Source organism: Salmo salar, chromosome 10 (assembly GCF_965601325.2).
Source record: "Salmo salar chromosome 10, fSalSal1, whole genome shotgun sequence".
Classification (NCBI taxonomy): Eukaryota; Metazoa; Chordata; class Actinopteri; order Salmoniformes; family Salmonidae; genus Salmo; species Salmo salar.
Window position 1 is genome coordinate 70,816,838 of NC_138300.1, and position 25,615 is coordinate 70,842,452.

The 25,615-nt window shown below is 43.9% G+C and overlaps 1 protein-coding gene across 1 annotated transcript in view; it reads right to left on the minus strand.

Annotated features, from left to right (window-relative positions):
• Positions 1 to 25,615, minus strand: part of lingo1a (leucine rich repeat and Ig domain containing 1a) — a 323,927-nt gene that overhangs the window by 124,030 nt on the left and 174,282 nt on the right. The window contains exon 2 of the mRNA XM_014124063.3: positions 15,216 to 15,354. The gene's annotated coding sequence lies outside the window, so the exon portion shown is untranslated. The remainder of the gene's footprint in view (positions 1 to 15,215; positions 15,355 to 25,615) is intronic.

A 25,615-nucleotide genomic window follows, 5' to 3' on the forward strand; every position in this document is an offset into this window, starting at 1 on the left:
GCTCAAACTAGCATACTTCAAACTCCAGAAAAACCCTGGACATCTGCACTAGCTAGCACACCTCCTGCTGAGTGTCACTGTCTGACAGTGGCAGAATAGAGAGCTCACATTCATTTCCTGCTCTGACAGTGCACACTAGAGGGCCCACAAAGAAACAATAGTCTTCCTATAGCTAGCTAGCGCAGCAGCGCCCATGGACCAGACTGCCAAGTTCCAAATGTCACTCAAGGTTAAAGGCATGCCACCTTACACAAGACACACATGCCACCGCTGCCTTCGTCTGCCGTGTCGAGAAGATCCTCAGGTGCCATTTGTGCACGCTTGTTCTCTGTGTGTGCGGAGGCTTATCGCAAAGCCCTGCCCTCCAAATCCCCTCATCTTCAGCATGGAAATATGCCCCCATCCAAGGCAAAGCTGACCTTGGATTCTCGCTTTGCGCCGTGAAGCGAAGATTAGAGGAAATCTTCCTCAGACACACATTTAGCTCCAAGAGATGTGTGCCTATTTAGCCCTAGATTTGTTTTAATATAGCAGAAACAAGTAATTTAGACACGTGAGTGGAGAAGTGGAGGCTGCTCAGAAGAGTAAAACATTAAAAGTGAAACTTTTTCGATAAGTCTATACTAAATATATTCACGTCAGCAAATAACTGATTAAAACATACTGTTTCGCAAAGAAGGTTTACAGTAGCCTCAACAGCACCCTCTAGGGTAGCACCATGGTGTAGCTGGATGACAGCTATTTTCCATCCTCCTCCGGGTACATTGACTTCAACACAAAACCTAGGAGGCTCATGGTTTCACCCCCTTCCATAAACGTACACAGTTATTATGATGACTCCCGGAGGACATCCTCCAACCTATCAGAGCTGTTGCAGTATGAACTGACATGTTGTACATCCAATAAAATGATCAGAGAATGAATCTAGTACTGAAATCATAAGCTAAATCTACCTACAGTAGCAATGCAGTGCATAAAGTGGGGTGAGTAGGTGACAAAGGGAGAGAAAGACAATAGTCATTTTTGAAAAAAATTAAGGAGAAGCGGCAGAGCGAGAAAGAAGGATATTCTGTTTCACTTACTTAGCTAATGCAGCTAATTTAGCCTACTCAACTACTTGACTCAATCCGAGAATAATTATATGTATGTTAGCTAGCTAAGGCTATCCAACACCACAACTCTTCCAAGTCAAGGTAAGCTTTCGGTTGTATTAATTTATTGCCACTGGGGCAATCTGGTGTAATTGCTAAACTGCTTGCTGTACACTGTACTGTGTGATTGTACACATGAATTAGATTGTGTGGTGTAATAACAAATTAGTTCTACTATGTTGACTATAACGTTAACATGGTGACATTGATGTAGGCAGTGTAGCGGTTAGCATTAGCAGTTATGGAGAGGTTTTTGTGCCTGGTAACAGACAGCTGTTGTGTTGTGCACCACAAGCGAAAGGAAAAGATGAGGAGGAGAGTGCGTAGATGCGAGAAGGAATTATACAATGAGCAAAGTGACAATTATGTATGTGGTGCTATGGAATTGAACTGTGTGTGCGGGTGATCAGGGGTGTATTCATTCCGACGATTCTGTTGCAAAGCGTTTCTTAAACAGAAGCAAACGAAACGGGAGGGACCTACCTCAATTTGTCCAATAGAAACTTGTTTGAGTTGCAAAACAAAACCTTTTGCAACTGTTAGGACTAATGATTACACCCTAGATCAGCTAGATGCAGGTAAGAGTGTGCAAGGTGGTATTGAATGTGTCACTGACTGTCACCTTGATTAGTAAAGAATTCTCCACCTGTTGGTTGTAGCAACCTCATGATGGGTATAGGGCAAGTTGGAGTATCATGATGTAGCCTAAACCTTTTCACTGTTACACTGAGCTGGGTGAATGGAATATGAATGACAGTCAACCAATATGCTGTAATAGAAATAAGTCCACGCTCATGAAAAAAAAACATCCTTCCTAATCTTAAACAGCACCGACCGCCACTGGAGTGGAGATACATGTGTCCTCTAACACATGGCCATTGACACCAGCTTCATCATCTTTTACTTGTTGTGCTAAAAACAGGTCAAGAACAAGTTGGTAATGTAAAAGTTGGGGAAAGTTTTTGTTTTGGGAAAAAATACTTTCCAAAGTCAAACTAAACCCCCAGACCCTTTGATCCCAGCCACTGTTCACAATGCTATGATCAATTAAACAGAAACTTTATGCAGTCATTCAGAAATAGGATGGTTAACAGCCTGTGAGGTTAGAAATGAAAATCATACACCATGAACAGTAACATAATGTCACAGAGAATGTTTCCAAAACGAGTGGAGATATCATTGCTAGACCTGTAGGATCATTAACATTAAACGATCCGAGTCATACAAATATGAAAACAAATTTTGGAAAACAAGAGTGCTTCTTTTGATCGACACTTCTTTATTGAAATAGCACTCTTTTTTTATCTTCCTAGCTCTCAAGCTTTTAACACTTTTTCAACATTAAATAATGGGTAACAATAACAGCCCTACAACCTCCAACTGGAGTACAAAACACATACTGTAATTTGGCACTGTAGTATATTACAGTTTACCCATAGAGACGTGTTGAGAGTGCCGTGGATATACCACACGGGAAAGCAAAGGAGGGCTTTTTTCATAGTTACAATAGTGTGAATTGACAATGACATCACCATGGTAAGCAGTAGAGTGTACACAAAGAAAGTTATATTTTATATAACTTGTGTGCTCAATTATCTCAAATGCTATATACTTTGCTAACATTCAAAAGCATCCCACTGGGCACACAGAAAAATTTCAATGTGGATAATTAGGCAATATCAATGAGATTACAACCAATATTCACCCACTCAAAAAGACAGCCAAAAGTTAGTTTAATTTTCAATGTGTTATCACTATGCTTTCAACCATATAAAAGTACAATCAAATTCCAATGGAAAAACAAAGTCTGATTTTGGGTTTTGGTCACCCAAATTTCTCTCACTGCGTTTTTAACCATTTAAAAGTACAAAAAGTCCAAATGGGAGTACAATGTCAGGTATCTTGTATTTATACAACAATTGAATGTGATATCACTGATTAATCTAATAGCACAACCAAATGACCTGGATTGCCGTTGAGATTACACTAAAAGTACATAGTGCAATTGAGCAATGCTGTTCAAGATTCTGAGCAGATTATTACAGAAATGGTGAAGATCTCCAAAGATCCACAAACTTTTCTTGCTATCTTGAACATGCATGCTTTCTATGATTACATAAGAAGACATTTATTGTTACAGTAGGCTAACCTCAAAATGTTGCCATGGATGCGTTACTCATTTAAGCTTGAATAAATGCTGTTACATTAGTTTGTAAGATAGCTTTAACTTTAGGCTATTTACTGTATTAGAAAAATAATATTGAATTGTGTTTGGTTGACAACACAGGATAGTTTCATCTGAGCCACTGGCTTAATCCTATTTAACTTTTATTTTTGGTTTAGTTGGAGACGTGAATCCAACATGTTAATGTCACTCTCCCGCTCTCCCTCTCTGGTCCTTGAGGTTGCCAGGCTGTCCTTCATTACGCACACCTGTCACCATCATTACACGCAGCAGTGCTCATTGGACTCACCTGGACTCCTTCCCTTTGTTGATTGCCCCGTCTAACTGTCTGCTCCCCGTTTGTTCCCTGTGTCTGCATTAATGTCGTTATATGTTCATGTTCAGACGCTGTCTTATACGAACATTCCATTCCTGCTAAACAATGGATATGTAGCATTTTGCAAAAAATATGTACATTTTAACACACATCTAAAATCTATTAATAAAAAAAACCTGAAAACAGTAATATTTTACACACACATGGAGGTACCCATTAGAACTTATTTCTAGTGAAAAACACTAATGTAAAACATTTGTGGATACAGCGTTTTGGAAATAAACTCTTCATGTACAGTGCCGTGAAAAAGTATTTGCCACCTTTCAGATTTTCTCTATTTATGAATATTTTTTACACTGAATCTTATCAGATCTTCAACCAAAACCTAAAATTAGACAAAGGGAACTTGAGTTCACAAATAACCAAAAAATATATATACTTATTTAATTAACAAAGTTATGCAACATTGTTCCCTAACACTCAGTAACTGGTTCTGCCACCTTTAGCTGCAATGACTGCAACCAAATACTTCCTGTAGTTGTTAATCAGTCTCTCACATCGCTGTGGAGGAATTTTGGCCGACTCTTGCATGCAGAACTGCTTTAACTCAGCGACATTTGTGGGTTTTCAAGCATGAACTGCTTATTTCAAGTCCTGTCACTACATCTCAATTGGGATTAGGTACTGACTTTGACTAGGCCAATTGCAAAAATTCTAATTTGTTGCTTTTTGACCATTTTCATGTAGACTTGATTGTGTGTTTTGGATCATTGTCTTACTGCATTAGCCAGCTGCGCTTCAGCTTCAGCTTCAGCTCACAGAGGAATGGCCTGACATTCTCCTGTAGAATTCTCGATGCGCCTGGCACCTACTACCATACCCTGTTCAAAGGCATTTCAATCTTTTGTCTTGCACTTTCTCACTGAAGTGCATTACCCCTCAGTAGGAGTCAATGTTCAGGCAGGAATCATTGGACTGTGGCTTCACATTATATTTCAATTTACACTACTGTTAAAAAGTTTGGGGTCACTTAGAATTGTTCTTGTTTTTGTTTTTGTCCATTAAAATAACATCAAATTGATCAGAAATACAATGTAGACATTGTTAATGTAAATAACTATTGTAGCCGGAAACGGCTGATTTTTAATGGAACATCTACATAGGCGTACAGAGGCCCATTATCAGCAACCATCACACCTGTGTTCCAATGGCAAGTTGTGTTAGGTAATCCAATTTTATCATTTTAAAAGGCTAATTGATCATTAGAACACCCTTTTGCAATTATGTTAGCACAGCTGATACTGGCCTTCTTTAGACTAGTTGAGTATCTGGAGCATCAGCATTTGTGGATTCGATTACAGGTTCAAAATGTCCAGAAACAAAGACCTTTCTTCTGAAACTTGTCAGTCTATTATTGTTCTGAGAAATGAAGGCTATTCCATGCGAGAAATTGCCAAGAAACTGAAGATCTCATACAACGCTGTGTACTACTCCCTTCACAGAACAGCGCAAACTGGCTCTAACCAGAATAGAAAGAGGTGTGAGAGGCCCCGGTGCACATCTGAGCAAGAGGACAAGTACATTAGAGTGTCTAGTTTGAGAAACAGACGCACCACAGGTCCTCAACTGGCAGCTTCATTAAATAGTACCCACAAAACACCAGTCTCAACGTCAACAGCGACTCCAGGATGCTGGCCTTCTAGGCAGAGTTCCTCTGTCCAGTGTCTGTGTTCTTTTGCCCATCTTAATCTTTTCTTTTTATTGGCCAGTCCTGGCTTTTTCTTTGCAACTCTGCCTAGAAGGCCAGCATCCCGGAGTCGCCTCTTCACTGTTGACGTTTTCTAGCCATTTTGAGCCTGTAATTGAACCCACAAATGCTGATGCTCCAGATACTCAGCTACTTTAAAAAAGGCCAGTTTTATTTCTTCTTTAATCAGGACAACAGTTTTCAGCTGTGCTAACATAATTGCAAAAGGGTTTTCTAACGATCAATTAGCCTTTTAAAATGATAAACTTGGATTAGCTAACACAACGTGCCATTGGAACACAGGAGTGATGGCTGCTGATAATGGGCCTCTGTACAGCTATGTAGATATTCCATTTAAAAAATCAACCATTTTCAGCTACAATAGTAATTTACAACATTAGCAATGTCTACACTGTATTTCTGATCAATTTGATTATATTTTAATAACACATTTTTCTAAATTTTCTTTCAAAAACAAGGACATTTCTAAGTGACCCCAAACTTTTGCACTGTAGTGTACCTCTTTATTTTGGTTGATGGCTTGACATTGAAGCAATGATGTTGATTGAAAAATACCCTTTTACTATCAACATTGGAATAAAGTCTAATCAAACATAACATTTTACTTAATTTCAACCACAAAACACTAGTAACAACTTCATAATATTGAGTATCCCCCCATCCACAGGGATGATGGCCCATGTTGGCTCCAATGCTTCCCACAGTTGTGTCAAGTTGGCTGGATGTCCTTTGGGTGGTAGACCATTCTTGATACAAACGGGAAACTGTTGAGCATGAACAATCCAGGAGCGTTGCAGTTCTTGACACAAACCGGTGCGCCTGGCACCTACTACCATACCTCATTCAAAGGCACTTAAATAGTTGGTCTTGCCCATTCACCCTCTGAATGGCACACATACACAATCCTTGTCTCAATTGTCTCAAGGCTTTCTTTAACCTGTCTCTTCCCCTTTATCTACACTGATTGAAGTGGATTTAACAAGTTACGTCAATAAAGGATCATAGCTTTGACCTGGATTCACCTAGGCAGTCTAGGTCATGGAAAGAGCAGGTGTTCTTAATGCTTTGTATATTCAGTATAGGAAGAAGGTTGAAAATTACACATGAAAACAACACAATTTCAATGTATACATAGTTCTGATGACTATGTTGAAATTAGATTGATGTAACAGCCTGTTAATCAGGTTAAGTCAGGTATTTAAGTTAAAGTTTTACCCTAATTTGAATGTTTACAACGCTGGTTAAAATTAGATGAAAGTTTGATTCATTTTTTCAAATCCATTGTATTTTCCACGTTGATTCAACATCACAATTACGTTGATTCAACCAGTGTGTGCCAGTGGGTCGTTAGGGTAGATAGGTTTTCTCTTCTCAAACAATCGGGGTATTATGCTGGCTTTTTCATTCAAGGCTTTTTGGTATCTTGGTTCTTTGGCCTAATTACGTCTATAGAAATTAGAGTGGGTTTGAAAAAAACTGCAGTGATAAGGTTATAAAGGAAGAATACTTCAGCAATAAGCCCAATGGACCATTACTATCTTGCAACAGACACCACTTTGAACCGTTAAGCTTGTGTCATTTCTAAAAACCCTCTCCGCGCCGGCTTTCGTGTCAATTGCATCCAAAACGGCCAATTTCCTGTGTAACTTGGTGTTTTCACATTTTCATCATCCCTGCCAGAGCTATCCGGAGGCACTTTGGCCATCACTCATCACTGTTGCGTTGAGAGGCAGCCAATGTGCAGTAAAACTGATGGACGGCATTCCGCATGACTAAAGACAAATGACACTCCCAATCTTCTATGCAGGTTTTTTTACATTACATTTCTTTCTCTTACCACAAGAGGGTAGGGAAATAGAGAAATGTCCATGTTTGTATCACTTCCAATTCAATCGACCACTTTGAACATAACATTTCAGTCAGTGGCAGATGCAGTGAGAAAAAACTCTCTGTCTGCTCCGTTGTTACAATACAGTTCATAGTCTATATTCCGTTTCATATTGGACCTTCTCCTAGAATCAGTTATTGAGTCCATATATTTGCATAATTACAGTATTGCTATATTATAGGCTCTACTGGGAGGAGAAAACACTGTGTTCTGAAGCCTCTGCAGTCTGTCTTATGGCTTGACCTTTGCACTATGGACATTTTGCCTTGTATAAAACTGCACATTCAGTACAGTCTCAAAGAGATGAATGCTAAGTAGCAGGTATGTAATAGAGTGAAATGCCTCAATGTGAACATATAGCTAATGACCATTGTAGATGCTCAGTTATAGCTTCTAAAATCCCCGTTCAGACCACAGAGAGCTAAACATGTAGTTACATTTGATTTGTAAAACCTAGAAGTACTACTTATTTCTCTGAGAGTGAGGCGGATATACTGTACAGTACATTCGGAAAGTATTCAGAGCCCTTGACTTTTTCCACATTTTGTTGCCTTCTTCTAAAACTGATTAAATGTTTTTTTTTCCCTCAATCTACACACAATATCCAAAAATGAAAAAGCTAAATGATGTTTTTAGAAATGTTAGCAAATGTTTGCAAAAAACTGAAATATCACATTAACATGCTGTAAGTATTTAGACCATTTACTACCATTTAGTACTTTGTTGAAGCACTTTTGGCAGCGATTACTGCATCGATTCTTCTTGGGTATGACGCTACATGGTTGGCACCCCTGTACTTGGGGAGTTTCTCCCATTCTTCTCTGCAGATCCTTTCAAGCTCTGTCAGGTTGGATGGGGAGCATCACAGTACAGCTATTTTCAGGTCTCTCCAGAGATGTTAGATCGGGTTCAGGGCTCTGGCTGGGCCACTCAAGGACACTCAGAGACTTGTCCCTAAGCTACTCCTGCGTTTTCTTGGCTGAGTGCTTAGAGTCATTGTCCTGTTGGAAGGTAAACCTTCACCCCAGTCTGAGTTCCCGAGCGCTCTAGAGAAGATTTTCATCTTACTGTTCATCGTCCCTTGTTCCTGACCAGTCTCCCAGTGGCTGCCGCTGACAAACATCCCCACAGCATAATGTTGCCACCACCATGCATCACCGTAGGGATGGTACGAGGTTTCCTCCAGATGTGACACTTGGCATTCAGGCCAAATAGTTCAATCTTTGTCTCATCAGACCAGAAAATCTTGTGTTCTCATGATCTGAGTCCTTTAGGTGCCTTTTGGCAAACTCCAAGCGTGCTGTCATGTGCATTTTACTAAGGAGTAGCTTCTGTCTGGCCATTCTACCATAAAGACCTGATTGGTGGAGTGCTGCAGAGATGGCTGCCTTCTGGAAGGTTCTCACATCTCCACAGTGGAACTCTGGAGCTCTGTCCGAGTGACAATCGGGTTCTTGGTCACCTCCCTGACCAAGGCCCTTCTTTCACATCTGGACCGGCAGCCATCTCTAGGAAGAGTCTAGGTGGTTACAAAATTCTTCAAACTAAGAATGATGGAGGCCATTGTGTTCTTGGGGACTTTCAATGCTGCAGAAATGTTTTGGTACTTTACCCCAGATCTGTTCCTCGACGTAATCCAGAGCACTACGGACAATTCCTTCAACCTCATGGCTTGGTTATTGCACTGACTGTCATGGTCGTCGCTAGAAATGGAGGACCAAAACGCAGCAGGTATGTGTATACTCATCTTCTTTATTTACCAGAAAAGAAGGAAAAACCAAACAAACACGTATACAAAAATAAACAAAACGATGAACGACAAAATGACAGCCTTGAAGGCACCACAGCAATCCAAGAACAATCTCCCACAACAGACAAAACACAAACACACCCTCATATATGGGACTCTCAATCAAAGGCAAATAGACAACACCTGCCTTCAATTGAGAGTCCCAACCCCAATGAACCCAAACATAGAAGCAGACACACTAGACTCAACATAGAATTACATAAACATAGATCATAAACCAAAACCCGGAAATACTAAATCAAACGCCCTCTTACCAACACACCACCCTGAACCACATAAAACAAATACCCTCTGCCACGTCCTGACCAAACTACAATAACAATTAACCCTTATACTGGCCAGGACGTGACAGTACCCCCCCCTTAAAGGTGCTAACCCCGGAAGCACCTTAAAAAACCAAAACCAACAACAACAAAAAACACAACCCCAAACAACAAAACAAAAATTTCCCCTCTACTAAAAGGGAGGGAAGGGAGGGTGGCTGCCGTCAACGACGGCACTGTGCTACACCCCCCCTCCCCAACCCACCTATATCAGGAGGTGGCTCCGGTTCTGGCCGTTCCAGGCTGTCGGGGCGGTTTGGCAGCTCGGGGCAGTCTGGGCAGTCTGGCAGCTCGGGGCAGTCTGGGCAGTCTGGCAGCTCGGGGCAGTCTGGGCAGTCTGGCAGCTCGGGGCAGTCTGGGCAGTCTGGCAGCTCGGGACAGTCTGGGTAGTCTGGCATCTCGGGACAGTCTGGGCAGTCTGGCAGCTCGAGACAGTCTGGGCAGACTGGCCACTCTGGCAGTTCAGGGCAGACTGGCCACTCCGGCAGTTCAGGGCAGTCTGGCCACTCCGGCAGTTCAGGGCAGTCTGGCCACTCCGGCAGTTCCGGGCAGTCTGGCCACTCCGGCAGTTCAGGGCAGTCTGGCCACTCCGGCAGTTCAGGGCAGTCTGGCCACTCCGGCAGTTCAGGGCAGTCTGGCCACTCCGGCAGTTCAGGGCAGTCTGACCACTCCAGCAGTTCAGGGCAGTCTGGCCACTCCGGCAGTTCAGGCGACTGTTGACTGGCGGGCAGCTCTGGTGACTGTTGACTGGCGGGCAGCTCTGGTGACTGTTGACTGGCGGGCAGCTCTGGTGACTGTTGACTGGCGAGGCTGGGTTTACGCACTTGAAGCCTGGTACGTGGTGCTGGTACTGGGAGTACCAGATTGTGAACACGCACCTCCAGGCTAGTGCGGGGAGCGGGAACAGGACGAGTCGGACTGGGTTGACGCACTTCCGGGTCCGCATGAGAGACAGGAGTTGGAAACCCAGGGCTATGGAGGCGCACAGTCGGTCTTGATCTTACCTCCTGCACAACCCGTCTTGGCTGGATGGAACTAGTAGCCCTGTACGAGCGGGGTGCTTGTACAGGGCAGACTGGGCTGTGCAGGGGCCTGATGGTAGCCGTGCGTAGAGTGGGAGTTGGGTAGCCTGGTCCTCGGAGGCGTACCGGCGACCAGATGCGCTGCGCAGGCATCCTCCTACCAGGCTGGATGCCCGCTCTAGCACGGCACCTGCGAGGGGCTGGAATAACGCGCACCGGACTGTGCGTGCGTATGGGTGAGATAGTGCGCTCCTCAGCGAAACATGGTGCTCTCCACCTCATACGCTCCTCCATATAACCACGGGTAGCTGGCTTCCGGCTCTTCCTAGGCCTAGCCAAACTACCCGTGTGCCCCCCCAAAAACATTTATTGGGGGTGCCTCTCGTGCTTCTCCCTCAGCGCGTCCAAGGCCTCGTACCTCCGCCTCTCTGCCTTGGCTGCCTCAATTTCCCACTGCGGGCGGCGATAATCCCCAGCCTGGTGCCAAGGTCCAGCCCCATCTAGAACTTCCTCCCAGGTCCATCTCTCCCGCCAGTCCAACTCGAAGTCCCCTTTCTTCTTCTGCTTGGTCCTTAGTTGGTGGGAGATTCTGTCACGGTCGTCGCTAGAAATGGAGGACCAAAACGCAGCAGGTATGTGTATACTCATCTTCTTTATTTACCGGAAAAGAAGGAAAAACCAAACAAACACGTATACAAAAATAAACAAAACGATGAACGACAAAATGACAGCCTTGAAGGCACCACAGCAATCCAAGAACAATCTCCCACAACAGACAAAACACAAACACACCCTCATATATGGGACTCTCAATCAAAGGCAAATAGACAACACCTGCCTTCAATTGAGAATCCCAACCCCAATGAACCCAAACATAGAAACAGACACACTAGACTCAACATAGAATTACATAAACATAGATCATAAACCAAAACCCGGAAATACTAAATCAAACGCCCTCTTACCAACACACCACCCTGAACCACATAAAACAAATACCCTCTGCCACGTCCTGACCAAACTACAATAACAATTAACCCTTATACTGGCCAGGACGTGACACTGACATGCACTGTCAACTGTGGGACCTTATCCTGTTGGGGCTAGGGGGCAGTATTTTCACGGCCGGATAAAAAAACGCACCCGATTTAAACTGGTTACTACTCTTGCCCAGAAACGAGAATATGCATATAATTAGTAGATGTGGATAGAAAACACTCTAACGTTTCTAAAACTGTTTGAATGGTGTCTGTGAGTATAACAGAACTCATATGGCAGGCCAAAACCTGAGAAGATTCCATACAGGAAGCAACCTCTCTGACAATTTGTTGTCCTTCTGTTGTATCTCTATCAAAAATACAGCATCTGTGCTGTAACATGACACTTTCTAAGGCTTCCATTGGCTCTCTAACGCCGCCAGAAAGTGGAATGGGGTGTCTGCTGTCTCTGGGCAAAGTATAGCAGCTCTGTTTGTGAGTGGTCAGCCTGGGGATAGTGAGACTGAGATTCGCATTCACGAGACTTCTCAATTTTTTTTCCTTCAGCCTTTGAATGAATACAACGTTATCCGGTTGGAATATTATCGCTATTTTACGAGAAAAATAGCATAAAAATGGATTTTAAACAGCGTTTGACATGCTTCTAAGTACGGTAATGGAATATTTTGAATTTTTTTGTCACGAAATGCGCTCACGCGTTACCCTTCGGATAGTGACCTGAACGCACGAACAAAACGGAGGTATTTGGATATAACTATGGATTATTTGGAACCAAAACAACATTTGTTGTTGAAGTAGAAGTCCTGGGAGTGCATTCTGATGAAGAACACCAAAGGTAATCCAATTTTTCTAATAGTAATTCTGATTTTAGTGAGCCCCAAACTTGGTGGGTGTCAAATTAGCTAGCCTGAAATGGCCGAGCTATGTACTCAGAATATTGCAAAATGGGCTTTCGCCGAAAAGCTATTTTAAAATCTGACATAGCGTTTGCATAAAGGAGTTCTGTATCTATAATTCTTAAAATAATTGTTATGTATTTTGTCAACGTTTATCATGAGTAATTTAGTAAATTCACCGGAAGTTTTCGGTGGGTATGCTAGTTCTGAACATCACATGCTAATGTAAAAAACAGTTTTTTGATATAAATATGAACTTGATTGAACAAAACATGCATGTATTGTATAACATAATGTCCTAGGAGTGCCACCTGATGAAGATCATCAAAGGTTAGTGCTGCATTTAGCTGTGGTTTTGGTTTTTGTGACATATATGCTTGCTTTGAAAATGGCTGTGTGATTATTTTTGGCAGGGTACTCTCCTGACATAATCTAATGTTTTGCTTTCGCTGTAAAGCCTTTTTGAAATCGGACAATGTGGTTAGATTAACGAGAGTCTTGTCTTTAAAATGGTGTAAAATAGTCATATGTTTGAGAACGCAAACATCCCACCTAGCCCATAGAAGTTATATAGACAGGTGTGTGCCTTTCCAAATTATATCCAATCAATTTAATTTACCACAGGTGGACTCCAATCAAGTTGTAGATGCTCAATGGAATCAGGATGCACCTGAGCTCAATTGCATGTCTCATTGCAAAGGGTCCGAATATGTAAATAAGGTATATCAGTTTTTAATTTTGAATACATTTGCACAAAATTAAAAAAAACAGTTTTTGTATTGTCGTTATGGGTTATTGTATGTAGATTGTGGAAAAAATATAATGTAATCAATTTTAGAATAACGTAACGAAATGTGGAAAAAGGGAATTGTTCTGAATACTTTCCGAATGTACTGTATAGCATTTCGCAAAAAAACACTGAAATGAGACCGTCAAGTAATAGAATTAAAAAAAATACATGTCTGTCATTGAACAACACCATGCCATGATTAGACACCAATCTTTTTCATAAGTTCTTACATAAATAAAAGCTAATTGACCAACATTTCTGAAAAGGCATATATTGTGTTTTGAAATTACACTCTTCACATTGTTCTGAAGATTATGCTAAAATTAGATTGATGTAACAACCTGTTAATCGGGTTAAGTCAATGTATTTAAGTTGAAGTTTTACCCTAATTTCAATTTTTACAATGCTGGTTGAAATTATATGAAATCAGAACTGGTTGATGACTTTTTTTCAAATCAAATGTATTTTCCATGTTGATTCCACGTCACAATAAGTTGACAAATTCACATTAAAACAGTGTTAATTCAACTAGTGTGTGCCCAGTGGGAAGATAAATAGCAATGACGTCTAAGAAATTGTCAAATATGAGCGTATACAGATGCGGTCCACCACAGCTTGTACAAACAGAGAGAATGTGTTCATTACCTTCTAATAAGGTGTGTGAAAACAATGGATCAGAATGTGTATTAGAAATGTTTTTATCACACAGACAAGATGCAATGGATCACCAGGTAATGATGCTCACATGTTATCAAGTGGGCTCCCAGACAGATGAGTGTGTGTAGTGGAATGATAGAGCTGGCAGTGGTGATGATGAGGCCTCCACCATGGGTGAGTGGGCTTGGACACATTACTGAGGTCAGCAGTAACATCTGTCCCCGCTATTGACAACCATTTAAATTACAACCTCATACAGTTCTCACACACAGAGTGAGAAATGAGTCTGAACGGATGTGTTTTGTACAGATGTTTTAATTGCTATTCTGTATCTTTACCTAGGTGACATCCCAGGAGCACAAATACTTCCTGCAGTTTAACTTCATAAACAAAGGCAGTGTGCGCACAAGCATGTGTAAAATAACTGAATTAATATTAAATTCATGCACTGTTGAAAAGCTTTGTTGGGTCTAATGCTTTTCAAATTGCCAATTTGCCATTATGCTTAAAAGGAGTGAATTGTGGTGCTGGAAATTATTTCCTTATTGACAAGCCATTAATCAAGCTCTGTGCTGGATATCAGCCAGAAAACCCTTAAAGACAGATGTGCCAAGACACAGCATTGTTGTGTATACATGTACACAGGTTTGTAGAGCATCATCACCACACCAACACATATTGACCCATTTTGAAATGAGATATGACGCATCAGAACTTGTCTATGAGAGGAAAAAACTATGTTTTAAGATTAAAAACAGCAACTACCCAGGGGGTTTGCAGTGGAGTGTTGAATTAGTCCATCTGAAGCAGGGCTGGGTCAGGAATTCAGCCAATAATATCTCTGCTCATGGGACAAGTGCCAAATAATCTTTAATGTCCACAGTTAGTCAAGACCTTCTAGCTTGTCCGCCAAGAGACAAAACCCTTAGCGGGACAATGAGTAGCCCCTACTGGCCCTCCAATACCAATGCTACACACCTATAAGCCAACTCCATGCAGCCCTGCTTAGCTTTCATGGGCCAGTTAGCAGATGGGTACAGGGTGGTATTCCTGCATACAGCCATATGGTGACACTATAATCTAGTTATATCTATTTTGATTGAGGAAGGGTAATATATTCACCCCAGACGTATCATCCATTTCATAACGTTTGACAAAAGAGATCTATCAGGTAAGAAGAATAAACTTCTCTGAAACGTAATCCATTTGGCTTTCAAACATATAGGATTGATACACATGCAGGTGAAAACAATCTGCAGTTTTAAATCACAAAACATAGCTTTATCATAACAGATGTATTGGTATAGGTAAACAGGCATATACTTACAGGGTTTACCATAAGATAAAGCTTTATAATCTTAAGCTTTATCATATCAACTGTATATGTATAGGTAAAATTCCATATACTTACAGGCAGTAAATGTTGGCCTGTTGATTCCAACTGGGACCTTATCACTGCGAGGAGGGCAGAAGGCTGCTGGTGTGAGGTTGGCTCTGTCTCCCCTTAAACCACATTCCCTCGCTGCATCCCTGCTCAACAGACCATCCACCTGCAACAGAAAACAACCCATTACAAAAACCTCAGTACAGGCTGGTGTATTGATGGCAAGACAGAAAGTGAAATACGAGTTATCGAAAGAACACATACTCTGATACCCAGGAAAGGTGTATAAGTGGATATTACACATTTTAAGGTTGTCCATCATGAAAGATGTATACATAATTCAACAGATAATTAAATATACAGTATTTGCATCCACTGGTCCATAGTACACAAACTGGTTATTGCCAGTCTAGTTACAACTCATATCTTTGTTGGTTATCATTGTGTTATATTTCATGAATATTTAATCATATTGTTAACACAATGATACATTGGGAGACTGTCAGAATACCTTCACTGAGCCATTACAACAGAGTTGTTCGTGAGACAATTCCTCAACACTTGAAATTCCTGTTCTTTATTGTCAAATTTTACCCTGAAAAAAACAGCAGACAACATTTGCGTAGATAATCAACTATTCCCTATGAAACATCAGGCAATGTTGTTATGCCAACAGAGGTAGCAACACACGAGCGGTAATGGCTCCGTGGTTGCCAATGCTGATCAGTAAAATTTCAATACACAAACATCTTTTCAAATACAAGAAAAAAAGTCTACCATGTCACACAAATCCACCGATTATCATACATTCTCATGATTAAGTCAGTTTTTGTGAAGGCACACATTCATAATTTCAGCTCTGCCCCTATACCTCACAGTTGTACATCATGCCAATAATGACTACCTTCTGTTTTATTTTCCTCTATGTAGGAGGGAGGTGATCAGATTCGGGAAATGTCAGAGATATGTCGAAGTTTTGGAGATCAGAGAAACCACAGTTAATTTGTCCTTTCAGACGGAAAAGGGAAATGAAGAAATGCTCACCAAAACCCCTGATGAACCCTATTGTAATGACTTAGTCATTGATGTTTTATTAAAGTATTTCATACTTCATACTGCGGAGTAAAATTTTTGCACCGGGAGAGTTCAACCAATGATGTCATTGGATGATTGAGCCTGCTGTCTGATAAAACAATGAATGAGGTTGTGTTTTCTAGCAATTGTTGTGGGCTTTGTGTTTTGCCGATTGTACAATCATGCTAGCAGCGAGAAGATATGGTTGTCTCAACGATGTTCCTATCTGCCAGGACATTGCTTTTTATAGTGGAGATCAAGTTCATAAATTGCCTGGCTGGGCTGATGACACAGTGGATTGCGCAGTTAGATGGAACAAAGTAAATACGCATTTTAACATCATAGATTTAGCCGGTGGTAATTTGTGGAATAGAGACCGGCTGAAATGTGATTTTAACCAATAAGCATTCAGGGTTAGACCCAACCGTTGTATAATTAAGCAATAAGGCACGAGGCGGTGTGGTATATGGCCAACATACCACGGCTAAGGGCGGTTCTTAAGCATGACTCAACGTGGCGCACCGGATGCAGACCTTAGCTGTGGTATATTGGCCATATACCACACCGCCTCTTGCCTTATTGCTTAATTATACAATGAATACTCTGGGAGAAAAAGGTGTAGATTCACGCGCAGTGCGTGGCAGATGTTTATTAAGCTTTTGCAGAAGGCAGGAATCGTGGTCACAGGCAGGCAGGCAGGCAGGCAGGCAGGCAATCAAAACCAAAACCTCACAACCATCCGAACAGAAATAACTCAACTAAATAGGGAGCTGATAAGACCAGGTGAGAAATGAACACAGGTGAAATCAATGAACAATAATAAAAGACAGGGCTACGTTCCAGAAAACAAAGAAACAGGGCTACGTTCAAGAACATATGACAATAATCATGGCCTCTAAACCGTCAAGCTGCATACTGGACCCTATTCCAACTAAACTACTGAAAGAGCTGCTTCCTGTGCTTGGCCCTCCTATGTTGAACACAATAAACAGCTCTCTATCAAGCAGATGTGTACCAAACTCACTAAAAGTGGCAGCAATAAAGCCTCTCTTGAAAAAGCCAAATCTTGACCCAGAAAATATAAAAAACTATCGGTCTATATCGAATCTTCCATTCCTCTCAAAAAAAGCTGTTGCGCAGAAACTCACTGCCTTCCTGAAGACAATGTGTACGAAACACTTCAGTCTGGTTTTAGACCCCATCATAGCACTGAGACTGCACTTGTGAAGGTGGTAAATTAACTTTTAATGGTGTCAGACCGAGGCTCTGCATCTGTCCTCGTGCTCCTAGATCTTAGTGCTGCTTTTGATACCATCAATCACCACATTCTTTTGGAGAGATTGGAAACCCAAATTGGTCTACACGGACAAGTTCTGGCCTGGTTTAGATCTTATCTGTTGGAAAGATATCAGTTTGTCTCTGTGAATGGTTTGTCTTCTGACAAATCAACTGTAAATGTCGGTGTTCCTCAAGGTTCCATTTTAGGACCACTATTGTTTTCACTATATATTTTACCTCTTGTGGATGTCATTCGAAAACATAATTTTACATTTCAATGCTATGCGGATGACACACAGCTGTACATTTCAATGAAACATGGTGAAGCCCCAAAATTGCCCTAGCTAGAAGCCTGTGTTTCAGACATAAGGAAGTGGATGGCTGCAAACTTTCTACTTTTAAACTCAGACAAAACAGAGATGCTTGTTCTAGGTCCCAAGAAACAAAGAGATCTTCTGTTGAATCTGACAATTAATCTTGATGGTTGTACAGTCGTCTCAAATAAAACTGTGAAGGACCTCGGCGTTACTCTGGACCCTGATCTCTCTTTTGAAGAACATATCAAGACTGTTTCAAGGACAGCTTTTTTCAATCTACGTAACATTGCAAAAATCAGAAACTTTCTGTCCAAAAATGATGCAGAAAAATTAATCCATACTTTTGTTACTTCTAGGTTGGAGTACTGCAATGCTCTACTTTCCGGCTACCCGGATAAAGTACTAAATAAACTTCAGTTAGTACTAAATACGGCTGCTAGAATCCTGACGAGAACCAAATGATTTGATCATATTACTCCAGTGCTAGCCTCCCTATACTGGCTTCCTGTTAAGGCAAGGGCTGATTTCAAGGTCTTACTGCTAACCTACAAAGCATTACATGGGCTTGCTCCTACCTATCTTTCCGATTTGGTCCTGCCGTCCATACCTACACGTACGCTACGGTCACAAGACGCAGGCCTCCTAATTGTCCCTAGAATTTCTAAGCAAACAGCTGGTGGCAGGGCTTTCTCCTATAGAGCTCCATTTTTATGGAATGGTCTGCCTACCCATGTGAGAGATGCAGACTCGGTCTCAACCTTTAAGTCTTTACTGAAGACTCATCTCTTCAGTAGGTCCTATGATTGAGTGTAGTCTGGCCCAGGAGTGTGAAGGTGAACGGAAAGGCTCTGGAGCAACGAACCGCCCTTGCTGTCTCTGCCTGGCTGGTTCCCCTCTCTCCACTGGGATTCTCTGCCTCAAACCCTATTACAGGGGCTGAGTGTCACGGTTGTCGTATGGATTGGACCAAAACGCAGCGGGAATATGTATATTCATCTTCTTTTTATTTTGAAAAGGAGAAACAACTAAATACGTATACGAAAAAGAACAAAACGAAACAGTCCTGTCAGGTGCAACAAACACTAAAAAAGGAACAACTACCCACAAAATCCCACAGAAAAACACCCTTCTTAAATAGGACCTTCAATTAGAAGCAATTAGGAGCAGCTGCTTCCAATTGAAGGTCAACCCAACAAACACCACGTAGAAATAGACATACTAGAACTAACAGTACTAAACTAACAAGAACATAGCCCAACAAACCCCAAAACACTCTAAACAAACACACCCCTGCAACGTCCTGACCAAACTACAATAACAAATAACCCCGTATACTGGTCAGGATGTGACAGTACCCCCCCCAAAGGTGCACCTTAAACAAAAAATAAACACAAAACAAATATTTAAAAAATGAAATTAAAATAAACCCCAAAACAAAAATAATCATAAATAAAGGGAGGGAACGGAGGGTGGCCACCGTCACCGACGGTTCTTGTGCTACACCCCCCCCCCCCCCAACCTCCTACTACGGAGGAGGCTCAGACTCCGGCCTTACTCCCCAACCTAACCTGTCCACCCCCGCTAACTGTTTATTATATTTTACCCTTCCCGAAGTCTCTGGACTAAGGCACATCGCTGAAGACCTCGGGCTGATGCGTGCCGCTGGAGACCTCGGGCTGATGCGCGTCGCTGGAGACCTCGGGCTGATGCGCGTCGCTGGAGACCTCGGGCTGATGCTCGTCGCTAGAGACCTCGGGCTGGAGGGCGACTCTGGGAGCTCCGGACTGGAGGGCGACTCTGGGAGCTCTGGACTGGAGGGCGACTCTGTCGGTTCTGGACTGGAGGGCGTCTCTGTCGGTTCCGGACTGTGGGCTGTCTCTGTCGGTTCCGGACTGTGGGCCGTCTCTGTCGGTTCCGGACTGTGGGCCGTCTCTGTCGGTTCCGGACTGTGGGCCGTCTCTGTTGGTTCCGGACTGTGGGCCGTCTCTGCTGGCTCCGGACTGTGGGCCATCTCTAGACGGGGTACTGTCGCCGGAAGCTCTGGACGGGGCACTGTTGCCGGACACTATGTACGGGGCACTGTCGCCGGACACTCTGGATGAGGCACTGTTGCCGGACACTCCGGACGAGGCACTGTTGCCGGACACTCTGGATGAGGCACTGTTGCCGGACACTCTGAACAGGGCACTGTTGCCAGAAGCTCTGGATGGGGACTGCGCACTGAAGGCCTGATGCGTGGGGCTGGCTTAGGAAGCGCCAGACTAGGGACACGCACCACAGGGCTAGTGCGAGGAGCAGGAGCAGGACGAGCTGGACTGGGCTGACACACTGGAGGCCTGGTGCGTGGGGCTGGTACTGGAGGTACCAGACTGGAGACACGCACCCCAAGGCTAGTGCGAGGAGTGGGAACAGGACGTACTAGACTGGGCTGATGCACTGGAGGCCTGGTGCGTGGTGCTGGCTTTGGAGGCGCCAGACTAGAGACACGCACCTCAGGGCTAGTGCGAGGAGCAGGAACTGGATACACCGGACCATGAGTAGGCACTGGAGGTCTGGAGCGCACCTTCTGCACAACCCGTCCTGGCTGGATGGTAATAGTAGCCCTGCATGAGTGGAGTGCTGGCACAGGGCGAACTGGGCTGTGCAGAGGCCTGATGGCTGCGTAGAGCAGGCGTAGGGTAGCCTGGGCCTAGGAGGCGCACTGGTGGCCAGATGTGCTGCGCAGGCATCCTCCTCCCAGGCTGGATGCCCACTCTAGCACAGCACTTGCGAGGGGCTGGGATCGCTCGCACTGGACTGAGAGTGCACATGGGCGAGATCGTGCGCACTTCCGCATATACCGGCGCTCTCCACTCCACACGCTCCCCATAATAAGCACGGGGAGTTGGCTTAGGGCTCACCCTTGGCCCAGCCAAACTACCCGTGTGCCCCCCAAAAACAACTCTTGGGGGTGCCTCTCAGACTTCCTCCATGGTCCTTCTCCCGCTAGTATTTGCTCCCAAGTCCAAAACTCCTTATAGCTCTTCTCCTGGTGCTGCTCCTTCCTCCGCTGCTTGGTCCGTTTGTGGTGGGTAGTTCTGTCATGGTTGTCGTATGGATTGGACCAAAACGCAGCGGGAATATGTATACTCATCTTCTTTTTATTTTGAAGGAGAAACAAGTAAATACGTATACAAAAAATAACAATATGAAACAGTCCTGTCAGGTGCAACAAACACTAAAAAAGGAACAACTACCCACAAAATCCCACAGAAAACCCCCCCTTTTAAATAGGACCTTCAATTAGAAGCAACTAGGAGCAGCTGCTTCCAATTGAAGGTCAACCCAACAAACACCACATAGAAACAGACATACTAGAACTAACATAGAACTAAACTAACAAGAACATAGCCAAACAAACCCCAAAACACTCTAAACAACCACACCCCTGCCACGTCCTGACCAAACTACAATAACAAAAAACCCCTTATACTGGTCAGGACGTGACACTGAGTCACTGGCTTATTGGTGTTCTTCCATGCCGTCCCTAGAAGGGGTGTGTCACTTGAGTGGGTTGAGTCACTGACGTGGTCTTGGCACCCCCCCTTGGGTTGTGCCGTGGCGGAGATCTTTGTGGGCTATACTCGGCCTTGTCTCAGGATGGTAAGTTGGTGGTTGAAGGTATCCCTCTAGTGGTGTGGGGGCTGTGCTTTGGCAAAGTGGGTGGGGTTATATCCTTCCTGTTTGGCCCTGTCCGGGGGTATCATCGGATGGGGCCACAGTATCTCCTGATCCCTCCTGTCTCAGCCTACAGTATTTATGCTGCAGTAGTTTATGTGTCAGGGGGCTAGGGTCAGTCTGTTATATCTAGAGTATTTCTCCTGTCTTATCCGGTGTCCTGTGTGAATTTAAGTATGCTCTCTCTAATTCTCTCTTTCTCTCGTTCTCTCTTTCTTTCCTTCTTTCTCTCTCTCTGAGGACCTGAGCCCTAGGACCATGCCTCAGGACTACCTGGCATGATGACTCCTTGCTGTCCCCAGTCCACCTGGCCGTGCTGCTGCTCCAGTTTCAACTGTTCCGCCTGTGGCTATGGAACCCTGACCTGTTCACCGGACGTGCTACCTATCCCAGACCTGCTGTTTTCAACTCTCTAGAGACAGCAGGAGCGGTAGAGATACTCTCAATGATCGGCTATGAAAAGCCAACTTACATTTACTCTTGAGGTGCTGACTTGTTGCACCCTCGACAACTACTGTGATTATTATTATTTGACCATGCTGGTCATTTATGAACATTTGAACATCTTGGTCATGTTCTGTTATAATCTCCACCCGGCACAGCCAGAAGAGGACTGGCCACCCTTCATAGCCTGGTTCCTCTCTAGGTTTCTTCCTAGGTTTTGGCCTTTCTAGGGAGTTTTTCCTAGCCACCGTGCTGTACAGAAACCCAGCCTAAAACCCCAACCAGCACCTGCATTGCTTGCTGTTTGGGGTTTTAGGCTGGGTTTCTGTACAGCACTTTGAGATATCAGCTGATGTAAGAAGGGCTATATAAATACATTTGATTTGATTTGATTTTATATACCACGGCTGTCAGCCAATCAGCATTCAGCGCTCGAATCACCCAATTTGTAACGGCAAATGAACACATTTCTAGCAGCAAATATAGCCTTGGTATTAGTGGGATAATCAACCCTGGGTTCTATGCATTCTTTGAAAATAATGCAACTCCATTGAATGCATTGCCCCCTCGATGATTATCCCTTACTTAATCTGATCCTCTTGAACATGTTTAGATTCTAATGGTAAGTGGGTAATTACACATATGTAGTTTAGTTACATAAATTTGATGTGCCTTAAGAAAGTATTCACAACCCTTTACTGAATTTAAAATTGATAAAATATAGATTTTCTTTAGTCACTGGCTTACACACAATACCCCATAAGGTCAAAGTGGACTTATATTCAGATTTTTTTGTACAAATTCAGAAAAAATGAAAAGCTGAAATGTCTTTAGTCAATTAGTATTCAAGGCCTTTGTTATGGCAAGCCTAAACAGGTTCAGGAGTAAGATTTTGCTTATCAAGTCTCATAATAAGTTGAAATAATAGTGTTTAATATAATTTTTGAATGACTACCTCATCTCCGTACCCCACACATACAATTATCTGTTAATAAGGTCCCATGAGGCCAATGGTGACTTTAAAACAGTTACAGAGTTTAATGGCTCTGATAGGAGAAAACTGAGGATGGAACATGTAGTTACACCATAATGTTAACCTAATTGACAGAGTGAACAGAAGGAAGCATGTACAGAATAAAAATATTCCAAAACATGCATCTTGTTTGCAAGGCACTAAAGTAATGATGCAAAAAATGTGGCAAAGCAATTCACTTTTTGTCCTGAATACAAAGCGTTATTTTAAGGGCAAATCCAATACAACACATTACTGAGTACCACTCTCCATCGCCAACACTCAAACCTCCATCAAGGGTGGGCCTCGTAAGTTGGTAGACGCATCTGAGGTGGGCGTGGGGGCAGTTTGTCACAAAGACAGGGTAACCCATTGACATTGTTTCCTTGTGCTTTTTTTCTCTAAGAAACTGTCCTCCGCAGAGAGGAATTAACGAGAGAGGAATTTCAAGCATACTGGTGGCTCCATCATGGTTCAGTCTGCTTTCCATCAGACACTGGGAGACAAATTTACATTTTAACAGGACAATAACCTAAAACACAAGGTCACATCCACACTGGAGTTTTTTACCAAAAAGACGGTGAATGTTCCTGATTGGCCGAGTTACAGTTTTCACTCAACCCTGCTGAACACAAGTACTCAGACAGCAAAAAAGTGCTGCTGTCGACAGTCTGGGCGGTCAAGGACTTCACCAGTTATGTCGGCGGACAAAAGGTGATCATAGAAACATGTCACCAATTGGTGACTTTCCTGAAAAGCCAACGAATCCGTGAGGGTGCTGTACACAACAGCAAGATAGCGGCTTGGCTAATGACGCTGCAGAACCATGATGTGGTAGTCAACTACGCAAAAGCAGAAAACCTGCCTTTGGGCGGGGCTTTAGTGGTGTGTTGACACTGACTTCGCACCACCCCATGTAACATAGCTCCACTGTTGCCTTTGAACCATCACAACTTTGAAGAGAACGTGTGTCTTGGCATGACGATGGCATTTGTGGATGGCTGTTCTTACTGTCATCTAGACCACTTGCAAGCTGGTGTGGGATTGGTAAGGCACAACGATATTCCGTGCAAACCGCTTCAATTTCAGCTAGGCAACAAGACCAGCCAGTTGCTGATCACACAACAAATGACAGTGAAACACAACTTGTCAGAACTGGCAATCTGCATCGACTCAAACTATGCCAGACTCACCTTCTTATGCCACTTTCCGTTTTTGGAAACAAAAGCACATGACTACTTCGAGTGGCAAAGTGAAAAACAAAGAGCTCATTCAAGCCTGCGATGACCTCATAACCAAACACGACATACAGGTGTATTAGAAGAAAGTCAAGGGACATTCCAAATCACCTGGTCGTGACAAACTTGTCAACGACCATGCCAACAGCATGGTGAAATCTGATGCAATTCACAGCACCGAGGCGCCCATGGTATCTGCGGTAGCCATGTAGCACTGTGGAAAACATCTTCGCAAGAACATAATGTGTGTAACGTTCGTCGCCTGGTGACGAGGAAGCGGACCAAAACGCAGCTGGGAGCGAACACATGTTTATTCAACACACTGGAATTAAACATGTACACAAAAATCAAGAAAAATGCAGATACGTTACGTGCTCAAACAAAGAGACAACACCCCACCAACAGCGTGGGGAAGACAGCAACTTAAATGTGATCCCAATCAGAGACAATTAGCGACAGCTGTCTCTGATTGGGAATCGACAGAACCCAACATAGAAATAACCCACCTAGAGCCTACACAAGGCTAAAACGTAAACCAAACACAAACCAATGAAAAATACCTAACATGACACACCCTGACCCAATATACCCGAGTTCACCTGGTCAGGGCGTGACAGAACCCCCCCCCCAACGGTGCGTACTCCCGGCGCACCAAACTTAAGTCTATTAGGGGGGGGGGGACCCGGGTGGGCGCCTCACCCTCGGTGGAGGCTCTGGCCCCGGGCGTGTTCTCTCCCCCGCCTTCACCTTCACCCTACCCCTCTGGCCCGGACTGGACCACTGTGGAGCGGCATGCTCAGGCTCCGGAGCGGAGCCGTCGACCGGAACAGGATTGGGGACACGCACCACTAACCTGGTGCGGGGAGCAGGGACGGGCCGGACAGGACTGGGGACACGCACCACTGACTTGGTGCGGGGAGCAGGGACGGGCCGGACAGGACTGGGGACACGCACCACTGACTTGGTGCGGGGAGCAGGGACGGGCCGGACAGGACTGGGGACACGCACCACTGACTTGGTGCGGGGAGCAGGAACGGGCCGGGCCGGACTGGGGACACGCACCACCAACCTGGTGCGGGGAACAGGGACGGGCCGGACAGGACTGGGGACACGCACCACTAACCAGGTGCGGGGAGCAGGGACGGGCCGGACAGGACTGGGGACACGCACCACTAACCTGGTGCGGGGAGCAGGAACGGGCCGGACAGGACTGGGGACACGCACCACTAACCTGGTGCGGGGAGCAGGAACGGGCCGGACAGGACTGGGGACACGCACCACTGACTTGGTGCGGGGAGCAGGGACGGGCCGGACAGGACTGGGGACACGCACCACTGACTTGGTGCG